This window comes from Lissotriton vulgaris, chromosome 4_1 (genome assembly GCF_964263255.1).
Source record: "Lissotriton vulgaris chromosome 4_1, aLisVul1.2, whole genome shotgun sequence".
NCBI classification, from domain to species: Eukaryota; Metazoa; Chordata; class Amphibia; order Caudata; family Salamandridae; genus Lissotriton; species Lissotriton vulgaris.
Genome location: NC_141691.1, coordinates 289,824,511 through 289,841,267, shown reverse-complemented (window position 1 = coordinate 289,841,267; position 16,757 = coordinate 289,824,511).

Genomic DNA, 16,757 nt, shown 5'->3' with positions numbered 1-16,757 from the left:
AAGTTGCGTCGTAAAGGCACTGCGTGGTAAAAGTTGCGTTGTAAAGGATGTTCCCCGCTAAAATAATGACGATTCAAATAACAATCTGATTGGGGCCAGTAAATGAAGCAGTGCCTCAGGGTTGAAGTGTGCATTTATTGGAAGGAGTCAGGGTCACATTGACCTATTAGTTCAGTGTCAAGGGGTTTGATTGCTTGGGGCAATGATATCTACTTTTCAAATCTGGTGGTCTTGAAACTAGGTATCCTTGAAATTTAGGAACTGAATTCAGAGATTTAAGTAGACTAGCCATGTAAATTCCACAAATGAACCTCTAATTCAAGCTGTAGCAATACCTCCTGCCTTAATCTGGTTCAAGCTTAACTAGAGCACACAATTAAAAAGACTAGGGTAACATTTTGGGTGTGGAAAGCACTGTCCTTGAAACACTAGGTAAGGTATGTCATCATTTGATCAAAGAGTCCATATTTAGATAATACTCTATCCAGTACTCTGAGACTTCACAAATGTCTCCATTGCTTGACCAGATACAAAGTTGATTGATTGTAGACACTGTAGTAGCTGTAACTGGGCCTGGTGGACTTATTTGCCCAGCCTGCACCGCACTGCCCTTGTTTAGACAGGGGCCTTAAGACTGCCTGAGACACTACAAAAGTGCGTTTTGCTATCAGTGATGTGGAATGTGCACGAAGTGCATCCGGGTGCATACCCGAGCGATGACTGAGCCAAGACTGGGCCTATCTGCTCCAGTTTACAGCTATACAAGACCAGACCGGCCTACTCTTTATAATCTGACATTTCAAAATATAGTTATGGGTAGGAGAAAAACGAATATGATTATCATGGAAGTAAACTCAGCACCCATTGCTGATGGTCTCTCACATAAATTCAGCAAAGGCCATGTAAAAAAATCCTCAATAATACTAAAAAAAATCTTTTTTAACCTCGGCGATGGGGGCACTGACCGAGGAAAATATTGCTGCGTAGGAAGAACTTGGTTTAGTAGTAAAAGATAAATTACCAGGTCCAGATTTGCAGGAGCTTATTTCCTCCAGCATCAAAAATATTATTATTCCAATGATTAGAGGGAGCGGTCCAAACTTCTTGAAAATATCACAGGGCCAATGAGTATTGATTCCCAATTTTATTATTCATGTTTCATTCACCAACTGGCGACAGATTCCTTAGTGAATTTCAACATACATGAATACAAATTCACTCAAAACATCAGACAGCCGACGCGTTTCGTCCAATGAAGGACATCATCAGGGCTGTTGAAACATAAATTAAACAAGGAAAGTGCATTACACACTTGAAATCTCAACAAACCAAAATTACAATATTAACATGATGGTGTATAGTCATTTGTACTTTATGCCTTTCCTCCTGCCTATATACCAGTCTAAGGTATTGCAAGATTTTAATAAACAACATTACAGCATTTCCATAATAGTACATATTCAATGATACTGTATACCTCAACCCCTGCCTATTTAGCAGTCTGAGGTATTATTCAAAGAATGTCTTCAGATTAGCTACATAAGTCTGTTACTCCATACTCACAGAATAAAAAACAAATTATGACATGCCTCACTAATTAAGAAACGCCTACCTCTTAAAAGTTGATTTGACAGATAAATCTCTTTAGTCCCAGTAATAATAGGTTTTGACCGTAATTTGATATCTGAAATGAAAACATCCCAATGACATACCTGGTACATGTCATATGTTTCAAAAGAGTCCATTATTGCTGAGCATTACTTTCATGTCCATCAATTGCCAGAATGTGCTAAAAACCCAAAAACCAGGTTCTTAACCTCAGTTCAAATTAGTCTCACCTTTTTATTAAATAAGATCCAAGGTAGGACCTCAACTTCCCTTTGTGTTCTTTAAGTCTTCTATTAGAGTCTCTGTAAAATACAACATAATATCTACCAATTCACTATCCATGTGTATTCCCTATTGCCATGCACCAAGATCTCTCCCACTATAAACCACAAATGCCAACTTACCCTTTAGCTATCCATCATTCACTCCAGCGTTTCTTCAATCTCTATATTTCCTATCCAGGTCTGAAAAACATATATATGTATACATATATATTAAAATCCTAAAAGACATGCTTGTTGCTTCAATATCACTATAAATACTAGGGTAAACTTTCCCCTCACCTCGTTTATTCTCTTGCTTGTAGTTCCTAATGCACACAAAAAATAAAAAATATACCAATTCTTAGTCTCTCTCTTTAACAGTATAAGACTATCTAAACAAATCCATTAACACTCTGTCTCGATTCTCTCTCCTATTTACCTTAATTCAACGCCAAAACGTTCAAATGCGGGAAGTCTCAGTCGGTGGCTACGGGCATATCTCCTGTCCTCCGTGCAATTAACCTTCTTTCATTCCGATATTTAAATCCTTAAGTAACCAATCACTATCCTTCAATTTTGCGCAAAAATTATCAAATGTAGCTCCCTCTCAGGTCCGCTACACGTCGCTTCCGTTCTAAGCTCGACGTTGCCTTCCCTGCTGAAATATTTCCTGCTAGTGAATTCATCCTTACTCTGCCAATCTTATCTTAGCATCAGTAAACCCTCCTATCCTTTTATTTACATCCTACCTAAGGTGCATAAATCCAGAACTAAACCACCGGGTAGGCCCATAGTATCGGGGATTGGCAGCATGACAGAACATCTATCTGAATTTGTAGACTCTTTTCTTAAACCTTTAGTTACTAATCTCCCCTCGAATATCAGGGATACCATGGACGTCCTTAACAAATTAGAGGATGTAACATGGGAAGAAGGATACACCCTGGTTACGATGGATGTGGTGGGGCTATACAGGTGTATTCATATGGATAATGGTTTGACAGGATTGAACCATTTTTAGGCAGTGGGAATGTTAGCTTAAGGGAGCATTCCAATATGTTGGTTGAGATGGCAAGATTGATTTTGACGAACAATTATTTTCTGTTTGAAGACTTATGGTATCACCAGATAAGGGGGACTGCGATGGGCTCCAGGTTTGCTCTCTCTTACGCGAACCTGTTCATGAGTTGGTTTGAGAGGGAGCATGCCTGGAGCAGAGGAGCGCACAAATGGGTGGACAATATCTTATTTTGGACTAGATTCATTGATGATGTCCATATGATATGGAGAGGATCGGCTAAGGATTTACAAGACTATTTTCATTATTTGAACCATAATGAGTTCAATGTATCTTTGACGTTGGAACACAGCCAAACACATATAGTGTTTTTGGATGTGGAGCTAAGTATAGAGAAGGATAGAATTGTTAGCAGGTTATACAGAAAACCTACTGCTACTAATTCAATTCTCAGAGCTGATAGTCACCATTCTAAATCGGTCATTCAAGAGATTCCTTATGGGGAGATGGGGAGAATTAGAAGAAATTGTAGTGAGGACACTAATTTTCTATCGGAATTGCATGCCTTGCAAAATAGGTTGACTCAGAGGTTGTGTAAGATATCGAATCTGAACAGAGCAAGGAATAGGATCATGGGAGTGAATAGGAAGCAAACATTGACCCAGAAAATGAAGAAGAAGACAGCAATGGGTCATGTAGCATTTGGTACTAAGTACTGTGAGAACAGAACAGATATGTAACGGGAGGAGCTGACAGTCTGCAATTTTGATTAACAAGTAAGTATCGATTGAATAAGAATTTTCATTATTATGAATATTGCATATGGTTGCAAGAGTTACACAGTGTTATAGGCCAAATGCTAAGGGTTGTGATTTTCAATTAAAAGATTGTGTTGATGGAATTTAAGGTTTTCTTTTCGCTGAGTAGAATAAGGTGACTTTCTTTACCATTGGGAGATCAGCGCTTTTAATTTATTTGAAAAATATCAGAGAAAATATAATTGATGCAGACATGCGGCTTTGTATCGGAATTTGGAAATCACACACTTTGATTTCTGTAATCTGTAATTCGGAAGAAAGGAATTGCCAGGCGGACGGTAGGGACGGGCAAGCTCAAGTGGAAGTCACAAACTGGGAACTAGATGAGAATGGGATATAATGAAGGACGCGGTAGTGATTGGTGCAAAACGAGAGTTATAACAAGCCTGATTGGTTGATCGCATTAGAAACAGACCGAGGTAAACAAAGCAAACTCGAGGTTCGGGAATCGTAGATCTATAAGAACCAACTACGAGAAAGAGCGCGGTTATGAAGGGCTTTAATATAAGGATACGTAAACTTAAAACAACACGATGGATTGTTATATTTTCATTAGATTGAACTCTTTATTCGGGAATATTCGAGCAGCGCAGTCGTAATTGGCTGCAATACGGGGGTGTGTCAACCGGAAAGAATATAAGGGAAGGGACTGCTTTCCTCTGATAGGCAGAGTAAGGATGAATTCACTAGCAGGAAATATTTCAGCAGGGAAGGCAACGTCGAACTTAGAAAGGAAGCGACTTGTAGCGGACCTGAGAGGGAACTACATTTGATAATTTTAGCGCAAAATCGAAGGATACTTAAGGATTTAAATATCCGGAATGAAAGAAGGTTAATTGCACGGAGGACAGGAGATATACCCGTAGCCGCCGACTGAGACTTCCCGCATTTGAACGTTTTGGAGTTGAATTAAGGTAAATAGGAGAGAGAATCGAGACAGATTGTTAATGGATTTGTTTAGATAGTCTTATACTGTTAAAGAGAGAGACTAAGAATTGGTATATTTTTTATTTTTTGTGTGCATTAGGAACTACAAGCAAGAGAATAAACGAGGTGAGGGGAAAGTTTACCCTAGTATTTATAGTGATATTGAAGCAACAAGCATGTGTTTTGGGATTTTAATATATATGTATACATATATATGTTTTTCAGACCAGGACAGGAAATATAGAGATTGAGAAACGCTGGAGTGAATGATGGATAGCTAAAGGGTTAGTTGGCATTCGTGGTTTATAGTGGGAGAGATCTTGGTACATGGCAATAGGGAATACACATGATAGTGAATTGGTAGATATTATGTTGTATTTTACAGAGACTCTATTAGAAGACGTAAAGAACACAAAGGGAAGTTGAGGTCCTAACTTGGATCTTATTTAATAAAAAGGTGAGACTAATTTGAACTGAGGTTAAGAACCTGGTTTTTGGGTTTTTAGCACATTCTGGCAATTGATGGACATGAAAGTAATGCTCAGCAATAATGGACTCTTTTGAAACATATGATGGTTGATATGACATGTACCAGGTATATCATTGGGATGTTTTCATTTCAGATATCAAATTACGGTCAAAACCTATTATTACTGGGACTAGAGAGATTTATCTTTCAAATCAACTTTTAAGAGGTAGGCGTTTCTTAATTAGTGAGGCATGTCATAATTTGTTTTTTATTCTGTGAGTTTGGAGTAACAGACTTATGTAGTTAATCTGAAGACATTCTTTGAATAATACCTCAGACTGCTAAATAGGCAGGGGTTGAGGTATACAGTATCAATGAATATGTACTGTTATGGAAATGCTGTAATGTTGTTTAATAAAATCTTGCAATCCCTTAGACTGGTATATAGGCAGGAGGACATTAAATAATTTTGGTTTGTTGAGATTTCAAGTGTGTAATGCATTTTCCTTGTTTAATTTATGTTTCAACAGCCCTGATGATGTCCTTCATTGGACGAAATGCGTCGGCTGTCTGATGTTTTGATTGAATTTGGATTCATTTATGTTGAAATTCACTAAGGAAGCTGTCGCCAGTTGGTGAATGAAACGTGAATAATTAAATTGGGAATCAATACTCATCGGCCCTGTGATATTTTCATGAAGTTTGGACCGCTCCCTCTAATCATTGGAATTATATTGGACATTTTTGGATCTTATGACGGTGGATCCTCCTGGGGTTTTGAGTGGACGTTAAAATCAAAATAGACATTTGTACTGTATTTGTTGTGAGTTTGGGTTATTTTCTGTGCTACACTGTGTGGCACCCTCACCGTTGCTTCCTTTGAGTACCTCAAAAATATTATTAGTCGGCCTGCTTTGTATTTTCCCTAAGCACCCAGTCTTTTGAGGATGCAGTTGATACAGGCACTACAGTACCAGTACTACAGTACCAAGGGTCACAATTGTGGCTCAGGTACATCACCCAGTGGAGGATGCGATTCAACATATTGCCCTTAAAAGGAAAACAAGCATTTACATTGCAATAGGTCTCGCATTTGTGAGGGTTTAAAAAAGGCATTGTCATTTTCAATGCCAATTGTTTGAACTCTCACACATGTGAGATCTCACTCCAAACACACTGAAATTGAGGGAAATGCTGTGGTGAGAGAGGCCCATGTGTTAAATGGTGGTGCTTAGTTGTGCAAGAAGCGCTGAGAAAGTGAATACAACACTGGTTCTAAAGAAAGGGGCGTGGGCACAATTAAAATGAAAGCGTGGCATGGGGTGCTTACACAAAAAACAAATTGTTTGTGAACTTCACAAACAACTCTTATTTGGGGGGAAAAGCACTCAATGCCGTTCTTCCACTTTTATTTTGGCCACACCACTTTTTGGGACATGGCTTGCTTTATTTAGCTTGATAATAGGCTGAATACAGCAAGCAGCGTCTAAAGAGAGGGGATGGCCACAATTAGTGGAGCATGGTGCACTGAACAACAAATATTAAATAAACAAGCCTGAAAAAAGAAAGGCTCGAAGAAGAAAAGGGGCACTGATGCTATAGTAAAGCATGCGTCGCTGCAAAAAAATAAAAATCGTAGCTAGAACGATGCAATTTTGCCGCCATTGACAATATAAATGTACAAGCGGGTGCCGTGCTGAAACCTAAAGTGCAGTGTCCAGGGGTAAAGTGGGCACCCTTGCAGGAAAGCATGTTTTGCCTGCAATAGGAGAAAACCATTAAAGAAAATAGTGCTTGCAGACAGTAAATAAAACATACCATGTAACAACGCAAGTAAAAGTGCCAGTCCTCATGGGAGGTCACAAACGTAGAAAAGGCACTACTAAGGAAGGACTACTAAGGATCTTCATGAATCAAAAGCAACCATTTAGAAAGGACAGCAGGAGGAGCCAATTGAAAAGGTGGGCGGAAAATGGGCGGAGCTTCAATTCATACCTAAATACAGCATGCCTCATAGAGCAGAGCATGTGCTGCCTAGGCTTGATCTAAAAAGTGATAATACAGTGAGCAAGGCAACTGGAACCGAGCGGCGAGTTTTAGCAGGTAATGTAGGAGGGCATATGAAAACCTTCTGTTCCCTGTAAACAAGTTGATGGATTCCTTTGGGGCTCATTTCCAAGCCCCTTGGGCCAACGGTATGTTTCTTTTTCACATATTAGCCCCTTCGCTGCGGCGGCAATTCTGCCGCAGCGCTAGGGGGTGGGGGGCCAAGCAGCGCTCACATGCTCGAGACGTAACCGCTCTGTCACGAGCCTCGGTTGAGCTGTGCTCATGACGGAGTGGTTCCGTCATGGCCCCGCCCGCTCAATGGAACGTCCAGCGCAGGCGCGCCGAGCGGGCCATGACGGTACCGCTCCGTCATGAGCACAGCTCAACCGAGGCTTGTGACGGAGCGGTTCCGTCACGAGCGTGGAAGGAGTTAAAGGTAAAGCAACAGCCAGACAAGGGGTTTGTAAATAAGTCCCCCTTGTCCAAAGCCATGTCTACTAAACTAGAAGCCTTGGTTAACCCAGAGGCTTGAGGTAATTGAAAAGCTAGTTTTGACTTTTTCAATCCCCAAGATCCCTCATTGCCCCTTTTATATCGATAAAATTGGTGAAACAATCAGCTTCTGCGATCAAATTGAGTACCAAATTTGTAGCAGCCATAGCCAGCAGTGGGAGTACCTGCAGGGCGTTGACGTGCCGAGGGGGAGGGCCAGGGTGGGGCGTAGTAATGTATGGATTATGGAGTTTTACAGGTAAGTAAACATTTAAATAAATAAAACGAATTTCGCTGAGTGCACTGCATCACCAAATGCGATGCAGTGTACGCAACAAAATTCGTTATATTTATTTAAATGTTTACTTACCTGTAAAACTCTGTAATCCATACATTACTACCCTCCACCCTGCCCCTCCCCCTCCCCACGTCACTGCCCTGCAGGTATTCCCACTGCCGGCCGCGGCTGATTTGAATTGACAGTTGAAAGTACATGAGAAGATTGCTATTGCTCAAGCATCTGACAGGGTTCAGCAGGGCCATAGCTCCCATTCATCAGCATTTTTAGTTAATGAACAGTCATGTCAGCTTGATGAGGTCGCTCAGACTCTCCACAGTTCCTGCATGTCAAAAATCTTCCCTCATATGCAGACCCCTTTGTTGTCGTAGTGGTGTACATCCCACAATTAAAAGAGGGGTCATCTGGGAGTTATATCCAGCTGAAAAATAAGACAATTCATTAGTTTCATCATCAATTAAAGGTTTTTGTTTCTCTTTTTGAAACATCAGCATGGTAAGCTGTAATATCCCTGATAATAAAACATATGACAGTAACTATATTATAGTACATTTTCAACAACAGGAGTGGCTACTAGCCTTTCATCTGAGTTTTTGCATAGGAATCGTGCAACTTCAGGGATACAGATGCAGCCCTTGTTTTTTTTTATATACCATCAGCCTGTGTCCTAGAGCCTAGTACCTCTAGACCAAATAGTTTTAGTGTGTCTCCGCTCCTTTTAGTTTAGCGCTGCCATTGTATAATCAATTCGATATTTCAACTTCCGGAGCAGGTTTATCGACTGGAGACTTCTGGTGTAGACATTAAACAGGTTGTTACAGCAGCCCCAGAGTCTACCAATATTCCAACCGACCAAGTTTCTTACTTAAGGTTATTGTGTTGGAATATAGCAGGTCTGAGGATACGAGGTCATACTATAATTTGGGCTATCCATAACTCTTTCTTACTGGATGGTTTCTGTTTCTTCTTTTTTCAGCAATTCCATCCCCATTTTGAAAGCCAGAGGAGGCTTAATCACTTTAGTCTTCCTGGGCCCGATTCATAAATCTCAACTGAGATGAGAGTATAAATTACGACTTTTGGTATTCACAGAGACATTTGCTACTAGTAAAATCCCTATGTGAATACCGAAAGTCGTTAAGTTAGACTTTCGTCTCATTTTGCCTTTGTGAATCGGGCCACCTATTAACCTGTGATAAGTTAAAAAAAATGTTGATTGTTAACTTTATAACTCTAGTTCTTTACAAAAATCATCCGATCATTTAAGAATGCTGGGTTTATATCTTGAAAGGTTTAGGATAAAACAAAATATCTTTGTGCTGTTGGGGCTACTTGGTAGCCCCAACAGCCCCATCTTCGCTGGATATAATAGCTGACATAGCCCGTTATCAACAACAACTATCTCCAAAGAGATAAAATATCCAGTGATAGCGGCAAAATGCTGCAACATCGCTGGTAATCCAGCGATAACATGTCAGTGATAGGGTAGTCCTTGTTGATATGCCATGGGGGATTCAGCTGCTGTTTACCTGGCCCAAGGAAGCGGACTCGGTCGGGTTGACCCAAAACTGCCTTTCCTCTGTCTTTCACTGGCTATCCAACGCGCAGTTGAAATGCAATGAAGGGAAGTCTGAGGTGCTGTTGTTTGGCTCCTTTCCTTCAGATTTCAGAGAGAGGCTCTGGCCTCCGGGTTTTCCTCAGCCCTCTGATAGAACGGGTGCAGTGAAAAATCTTGGCGTTTGGTTCGACCAAAATCTGCACGTTGTGACGCACGTGAAGAAATTGGCCGGTAGTTGCTTCGGCATACTGAAGAGCCTGAGGAAGTTTCTTCCCCTCCTGCCGAGTGCCTCCAGAGAAACCCTGGTCCGTGCGTTGATTCTTTCCCGTCTGGACTACACCAATGCTCTCCTGGTGAGCTGCTCGGGGTTCCTGGTAAAAAAATTGCAGGTCGTGCAGAGCTCGGCGGTCACATTCCTTATGGGGCCTTCTGCTAGAGATAGTGTACGGACACACTTGTGTGCCCTGCACTGGCTGCCGGTTGAGTCACGCCTGAAATTTAAAATGCTGACCATTGCTCAGCATGCCCTATATGACTCCGGTCCTTTATACCTACAAAGGAGATTTACCTTTTATGTGCCAGGCAGAGTGCTTCGGACTTCGGCCCAATGGCTGATGCAGATTCCGAAGTTCAAATTCCAGCGACTTGGTGGAAACTCCTTTGTGCGCCAGGCCGGCTTGGCCTGGAATCTGTTGCCTTTAGCCCTGAGGACTACCCAAGACTCAGTGCTTTTTAAAAAGAAACTCAAGACTTTGCTGTTTTAATCTGATACACGGTCATTCTGTCTTTCAGGAGCTAGTGCTGGGACACTTTCAGAAACTAAACTGGCATAAGGAACCAGCGTTAATTGGCTCTTTGCGCGACTTTCATGGTCGCAACGCAAGAATGGGGCATCCTTGTTGATAGTGCAAAGCCGCGTTATCGATGTTCTGACATATAGTGGATGTCAGGAACGCCTACCTTGCATCTCTTTAGCGATGAGATGCAAGGCGTTAGTGAAATGTGTGATGCCACATGGTAACACATGCTAAAGCCGGTTAGCGTGCCCTTGCTACTACCGCAGTAGGATTATCTATGCTTTACGGCTGAAATTGGTTGCTAAAGCGGCGATAATCGTCTTGATGATATGCCACTAAGTGATTTGCCCAGATTCCCAGAATATTGAGCGGCCCTGCTGAGACTCAAACCCGGTTCCCCAGGTCAGAGGTTGACCGCCCAAGCTGTTAGGCCACATTCTCTACTATATAATAAATGAACTGAATGTTTTCAAGGATATTTTGAGCAATTTTAGCAACCAAAACCCAATTATCTTATCATTTACTTGGAATGAAAATGGTAGGACTCGTAGAAAAAAATCAATTTTCTGGGCTGAAACATCTGGAGCAGTGTCATACAATAAAATGGGCTAGGATAGAGCTAGAGTCTTTTTGTAGTAAGATATTTGGAGTTTGTAATCATGAGCTAGAAGTGGGTTAAAATATAGAATCTGATGATGGGGATCTTCTGATAGTATCTGATCAGCTTTATATAGAGTACATATGGAGTTAACCCTTAAGAGATATTCCAGTTACACAGGGCACAACAAGATCTTTGAAGGGCCCTTAAATCATCCCTGAGAGACAGAGGGGAAATATGAAGGTGCCCCTGAAGTATAGAGAGGCTATTAATATTGAAAGAAAACAGTGATAGACAAGGTGTTTGAGACTCTGTTGATTATGAGTAGTAGGGTGAAATAGCTCACTATTTTGGGAAGTTGTCAACTGCCCATTTTGGATATAGAAGAGGGTTCCAATATGATTTCCCATATCTCAGTGGACAACTTGGTTAACCATTTTTAAGCAATATATAGTCATGTTGCTTTAACTCATGTAACAAATAAGCTCTTTATACTTCAAAGGGCTTCCGAGCTTGCTCTATTAGCAGAAGAGGTTCAAGGTGCCATCTTGATGTTGTCCAAGACTAAGGCCCCAGGTTCGGATGGTTTACCTTTCTATCTTTATGAATCATTCCCCTCCTTATCCTTTATATCAATAAATTTAAATCATCCCTGGCCGCACCCATCCTGTCCCTGTGTTACTCTGTGTAGATGATGTGGTACTTAGAACTGCTCTAGTTTTCTGCATCTTCTGTATTCTTTTGTGACCTTTATGAAATCATTTCGTTTCAAAAGCTTTATTCGGTATGTAAGTCACAACCATATAAGCAATCCAGTAACATCGTTATTATTGTCAGCCCTATTAAGTACACAAATAATTTTAAACTTCGTGGGTAACTTAATATACCCCATTGGCAGGTAATATTCGTGCAAAATCGCAAACAGGTGCCTTGTGCTCTCTGTGGTACATAATGTGCAAATGTTGCAATACAGTACCATACGTGATTGATTTACATTTCATACAGAATTTTCCAAAAGTGACAGGTCCTATAAATAATACATTATGTGCAAATTACGCAGTAAAGTGTCATTTGGCAACAGTGTGCATTTTGTGCGAATTTTGCAAAAAGTGCCATATGCTACTGATACCAGGGTAAATAAAATTAAGGCGTTCCATTATAGATTTATCATGTAAATTATTAAATATGAGTCACTTATACAGAGCCTTTCGCCAAGGGATTCGTAAAGTGCTAACTATCTGTATTCGTTAATTAATCAAGGCATAAATATGTAAACTCGTGGGACAATAGATTTCCTATCAGCTATACATTTTAAAATATGAGATGCAACATAAAAACAAATAACTGAACTTTCCATAGAGGACATTAACTTCATAGCATTTTCAGTGGATCGTACATTGTGTTTTAAAAGGATAGGTTTCAGATAAAATTTCCTTAAAAAAGAATCAAATTTACAAAACAATAAGAAATGACAGCAACTTTGTTTAGATATGTTATCACATGGGCATACAAAATTACTGTTTTTATTTCATAATCGGAAAAGCCACAGGATGGTGAACAATGCCTAACCTAAGACGTGTCAATACGAAGCGATGGGAAGATCTTGTCACTCCAAGTCGGTATGCCTGAAATCCGGTTCTAAGGTTTAATTGCTGGTAAAATACAAGTGTAGGTTGATCTCCAGTCAATCTCTCTCGAACCTCCCTTTTATGATCTAAGAAAGTGTCTTTTAGCTCCTTTTTTGGTATCAGTACTGCATACTCTGGCTCCGTGTAAATGTTACAATTAAACAAATGACTGTACTAATAGTGGATAAAACTTAGCCAAGGAATGCAGGAGTGATGGTCCAGCTTCATACAATCTTTAATTATAGACTGTGTAAATAAAGTTTTGTTTTCAGACCACATAGATCGCCCTAACCCCTTCGGTGCTCATGACGAGTTCAGCTCGTCATGGAACATACCTCTCAGGTGCTCATGACGAGCTGAGCTCGTTATGACCACTCCCGTTTTTATCACGGCCCAGCACTGCAGGGGAATCGCTCCAGCAGCCATGAGGTTTAAATCAAGGGGCGTAGGGCTGCTAGGTCTGAAATATAATTAATTTCCACTTCCTGATGTAATAATTCAGTGGAAGCCGAAATTGGTACGCTCAGCAAACATTTAAGAAAAATATTTTCATCTTGCTGAAGCGTTTTTTCGCAGTAATGACCCCAAACTCCTGCCCCGTACAAAGCAGAGAATACGCACCTAGCATTATAGATGGCCACCATATCTTTTAATCTGTAGAAAATCTAAAAATACTGTTAGTGTTCCTGCTCATTTTATAGCGCACATTTTCGTATTCGCTTGACCATTTCCCATTCCCCGCAAATGTTACACCCAGATAGCAAAATTATTTGACAGATTGGACTTTGGTATTTTCTAAGCAAAAGGGCCTAGTTTATTTGACTTTCTTCCCGCATGTCATGACAAATGTCTTCGATTTGTTGATTAAAAGTTTTCTCCCATTGATAAACAATATAAAATGATTAATGAGTCGCTGGAGGCCAATTGGAGTACGTGATAATAAAACCGCATCGTCTGCATATAACAAAATTGGTACACCCTTTCCGTCTATGAATGGGACATCTGCAGGTATCTGACTTAATATTGCATCACTTTGATTAATAAATAATGAAAACAGAAGCTAAACACAACCCTGGCGAATGCCTCTCCTTACGCTAAAGAAAGGGGTGCATTCGCCAGCGGGCCCATATTGCACACTACTCAATAGCCTCTTATAAACTCTTGCCAGAAAGTAAACAATTTCCTTTGGGGCACCAGATTCAAGTAGTGTGAACCACAAAATTAAGTGGTCCACAAGGTTGAAAGCACTACTCAAGTCAGCGAAACATAAAAACATATTGGCCCCTTTCACTGATGTATACTTACTAATGAGAAGGTCAAGACTGACACATTGTTCCAAGGTTCCTAGGCCCTTTCCGAACCCATATTGTGCTTGCAAAAGGATAATATTACCTGAGGCCCAGGCTTCCAACCTTTTTAATATAATCCTGCTCATAACCTTGATGGACGAATCTAACAGTCTTATTGGACGGTAGTTACATGCTTATGATCTTGAGCCTTTTTTAAAAAGGGGAATGATTAGTAACTGGCCCCAAGACAACGGGAATTAGCCCAATACCGCAACATTGAAAATCCTGGCTAAAATCCGGGCCCATAACTCCATTTCGTTTTTATATAAATCGATCGGCACCCCATCGGGGCCCGGTGCTTTGCCCCCTTACTATTAACTAGCCGTTCATGTACTTCTTCTACGTTAATTAGCAAGCGTAGTGTGGGCCATGTAGAATCATTATTTGTTAATAAATCTAAAACATCCCTATCCGGAATAAAAATATTAGTAAAATGTTCGATCCAAGTATTACAATTTACATGTGAAGTTAATTTTGGAGTACGATCGTTCTGTAAAAAGGGGCAATTTATAGTCTCCCGAAACAGTTTACTGTTATTTGTATCTGCTGCTAAGCTAAGTTAATCCCAAGCTTCTGACTGAAGTTCTGTTTTCCGTGCCTCGATAGTTAGCTTATAAATAAGACGTAAATCTTGAATATATATTAAATTACGTGGTTTAGTGCTTTCACTTTTATATCTCTGCACCCCGCGCTTCATGTATATTAGCTCAGGAGTGCTTAATTTTTACAGTCTCGGTTTTCATGACACAGCACTTCCCAAGCAGTCTGCACGTGACAACGTGATGGGCTTACAGGTGCATGGTTTACTGATGCACACTGGAGAGTCAGTAAGGATGAATGAACGTGAAGTTGCTATGCTCCTGTTTGTATGGATTATAGAACATTTTGATTGGATAACTCAATCTGTGTAGACTCATGAGAGCTATAGAGGATGAAGTCCCTTTTCGTTGTTAGTGGTTGCTGTGAATAAGGTAGCATGGCTGGGGATTGCATAATATTTGTGTTGTATGCCTTTACTAAAATCAAGTCTTTTTTTTACTGCCATAGCTACGAAAATCTCCTTTATTGTTAATAAAAAGTATGTTGATACTTGTGCTCAAAGCTGGGACTGTGTGTACTTGAAGTGAACATGGCAACCACTTAACTACAGACACCTGAGGACCGTGCTTTACAGACTGTTTTTATGCAGTGAAGCAGGTGTATAGTCGGTCATACAGCACATTCAGTGTTTTCATCACCATGACTACTGTTCCAAGTCCTGCCTGTTGATGAGAAGCAGTATTATAAATGTACAGTCTGACATCTATGTTCCCCACCATACCAAGCAGACCCTTTTTAACGTTGATCTACCAGTCTTCTGTGTGCTTGTTAGCTGCAAAGCTTTGTATATCATACATGTTCTCGGTTCAGCTTTTAAACAAGGTAATTAGTCAGATTTGAAGCTAAGTACTTGACTTTTCCATTTGTCACCAAGGGAGATGCTTTTCCGCCTTGCTAATAAAAGGCTTAAATCGTTAAAAAGGCCACCTTCGCACCTTGTCACCTTTCTTTTAGAGTTTGCTAATATTTTCACACCTTCACTGCCAGCTACGTTTACATGGCTGCTTTCTTTTATTTTCTCGACCCTATCCTCTCTGTATAATCCCCTTTCTCTCACTTGGACTCTTTTATTTCACAAATTAATCCTGCATTCTCTCTTTGCACTTCTTTATTTCACTCTTTAATTTCCTTTTATGTGCACAGTAGAAAGAAGCAGTGTAATGCCCTCTAGGTAACTACGTCATGTACTTAAGGTGGCTCCTCCCACACACAGCCTCTTGGCTGATGGACGTCTCTGAATCTCTGAGCGTTGGAGGTGGGAAGAGGGAGAAGGGAGAGAAAGACAAAGGGCATAGCCTATGAGAGGGCGATGAGAGAAAAGAGGAGAGGTGGGCAGAGAAACAGCTATAGGACCTTTCGGTGCCCCTTAAGCAGATTAAGGTGTGACCAATATTGATATCTTGAGATCCATTTAAGGCACCCTTATGCATGGTTTTTCAAAACATTTTCTTGGAAGGGAGCCAGAAGGTTTCTCGTAAAAGCTCAGCCTGAAGAGAACACCTTAGCTTTCAAAGAACTAATATTGCAATTCTATATGTTATACTTCGATACGTACAACCCTTGTCCTATATATGTTAAGTTTGCAAAGTGGTAAGAGATGCGACCATCTTCTTTGCATTCTGGGAAGCGTAGTCCTGTTGATTCCATTTGGAAATCAGGACTAGAAGTCCTTAAATGCAAAGGATAACGCAGGAGTAGACGAGCTACTCATGCAAGGATCTTCAAAATGTAAGAATCGTGGAGCATCTGGTAAATCCTGGAGTGGATCGTCTCTGACGGATCTCCCTTGCACTTCTGTATGACAAGCACTGAGCAGTAATAATAGGGAACAGATCTGAGTAAAGGGAGCTGCAGAGAACAGACAGCGGACTTGAGCTATATCAATGAGACATAATTGGTGTTATGTGAACTCGAGCAGTTCACCACCAGCCAGTAAGGCCCAAGCCCATTTTTTTCACTTCACTTTACGATGTTACAAAGGGAAACAAGTGGTGTGCGTGTGCCATCATGTGTCTGCACCGGGACTTGCTCTCTTCAACGCGACCATGACCCCTACCGTCTACCCTTTAAAACCATTCTAGCAATTCCTGTGTCTCTGCTGGTGACCCCAATATCCGCTTCAGAACACATGAGCAATGGTCAGAATGTGAGGGAGTGCCTCACACTTGTCCTCCCATTTTAAAAATTGGGACAGTTGTTGCCCTAGACCATGGTTTAGGGGGATCAGCACAGCTGGCACTCCGAAGCACATTCACAAGTATTAGGGCCCAAAGTGCCAAACTGTC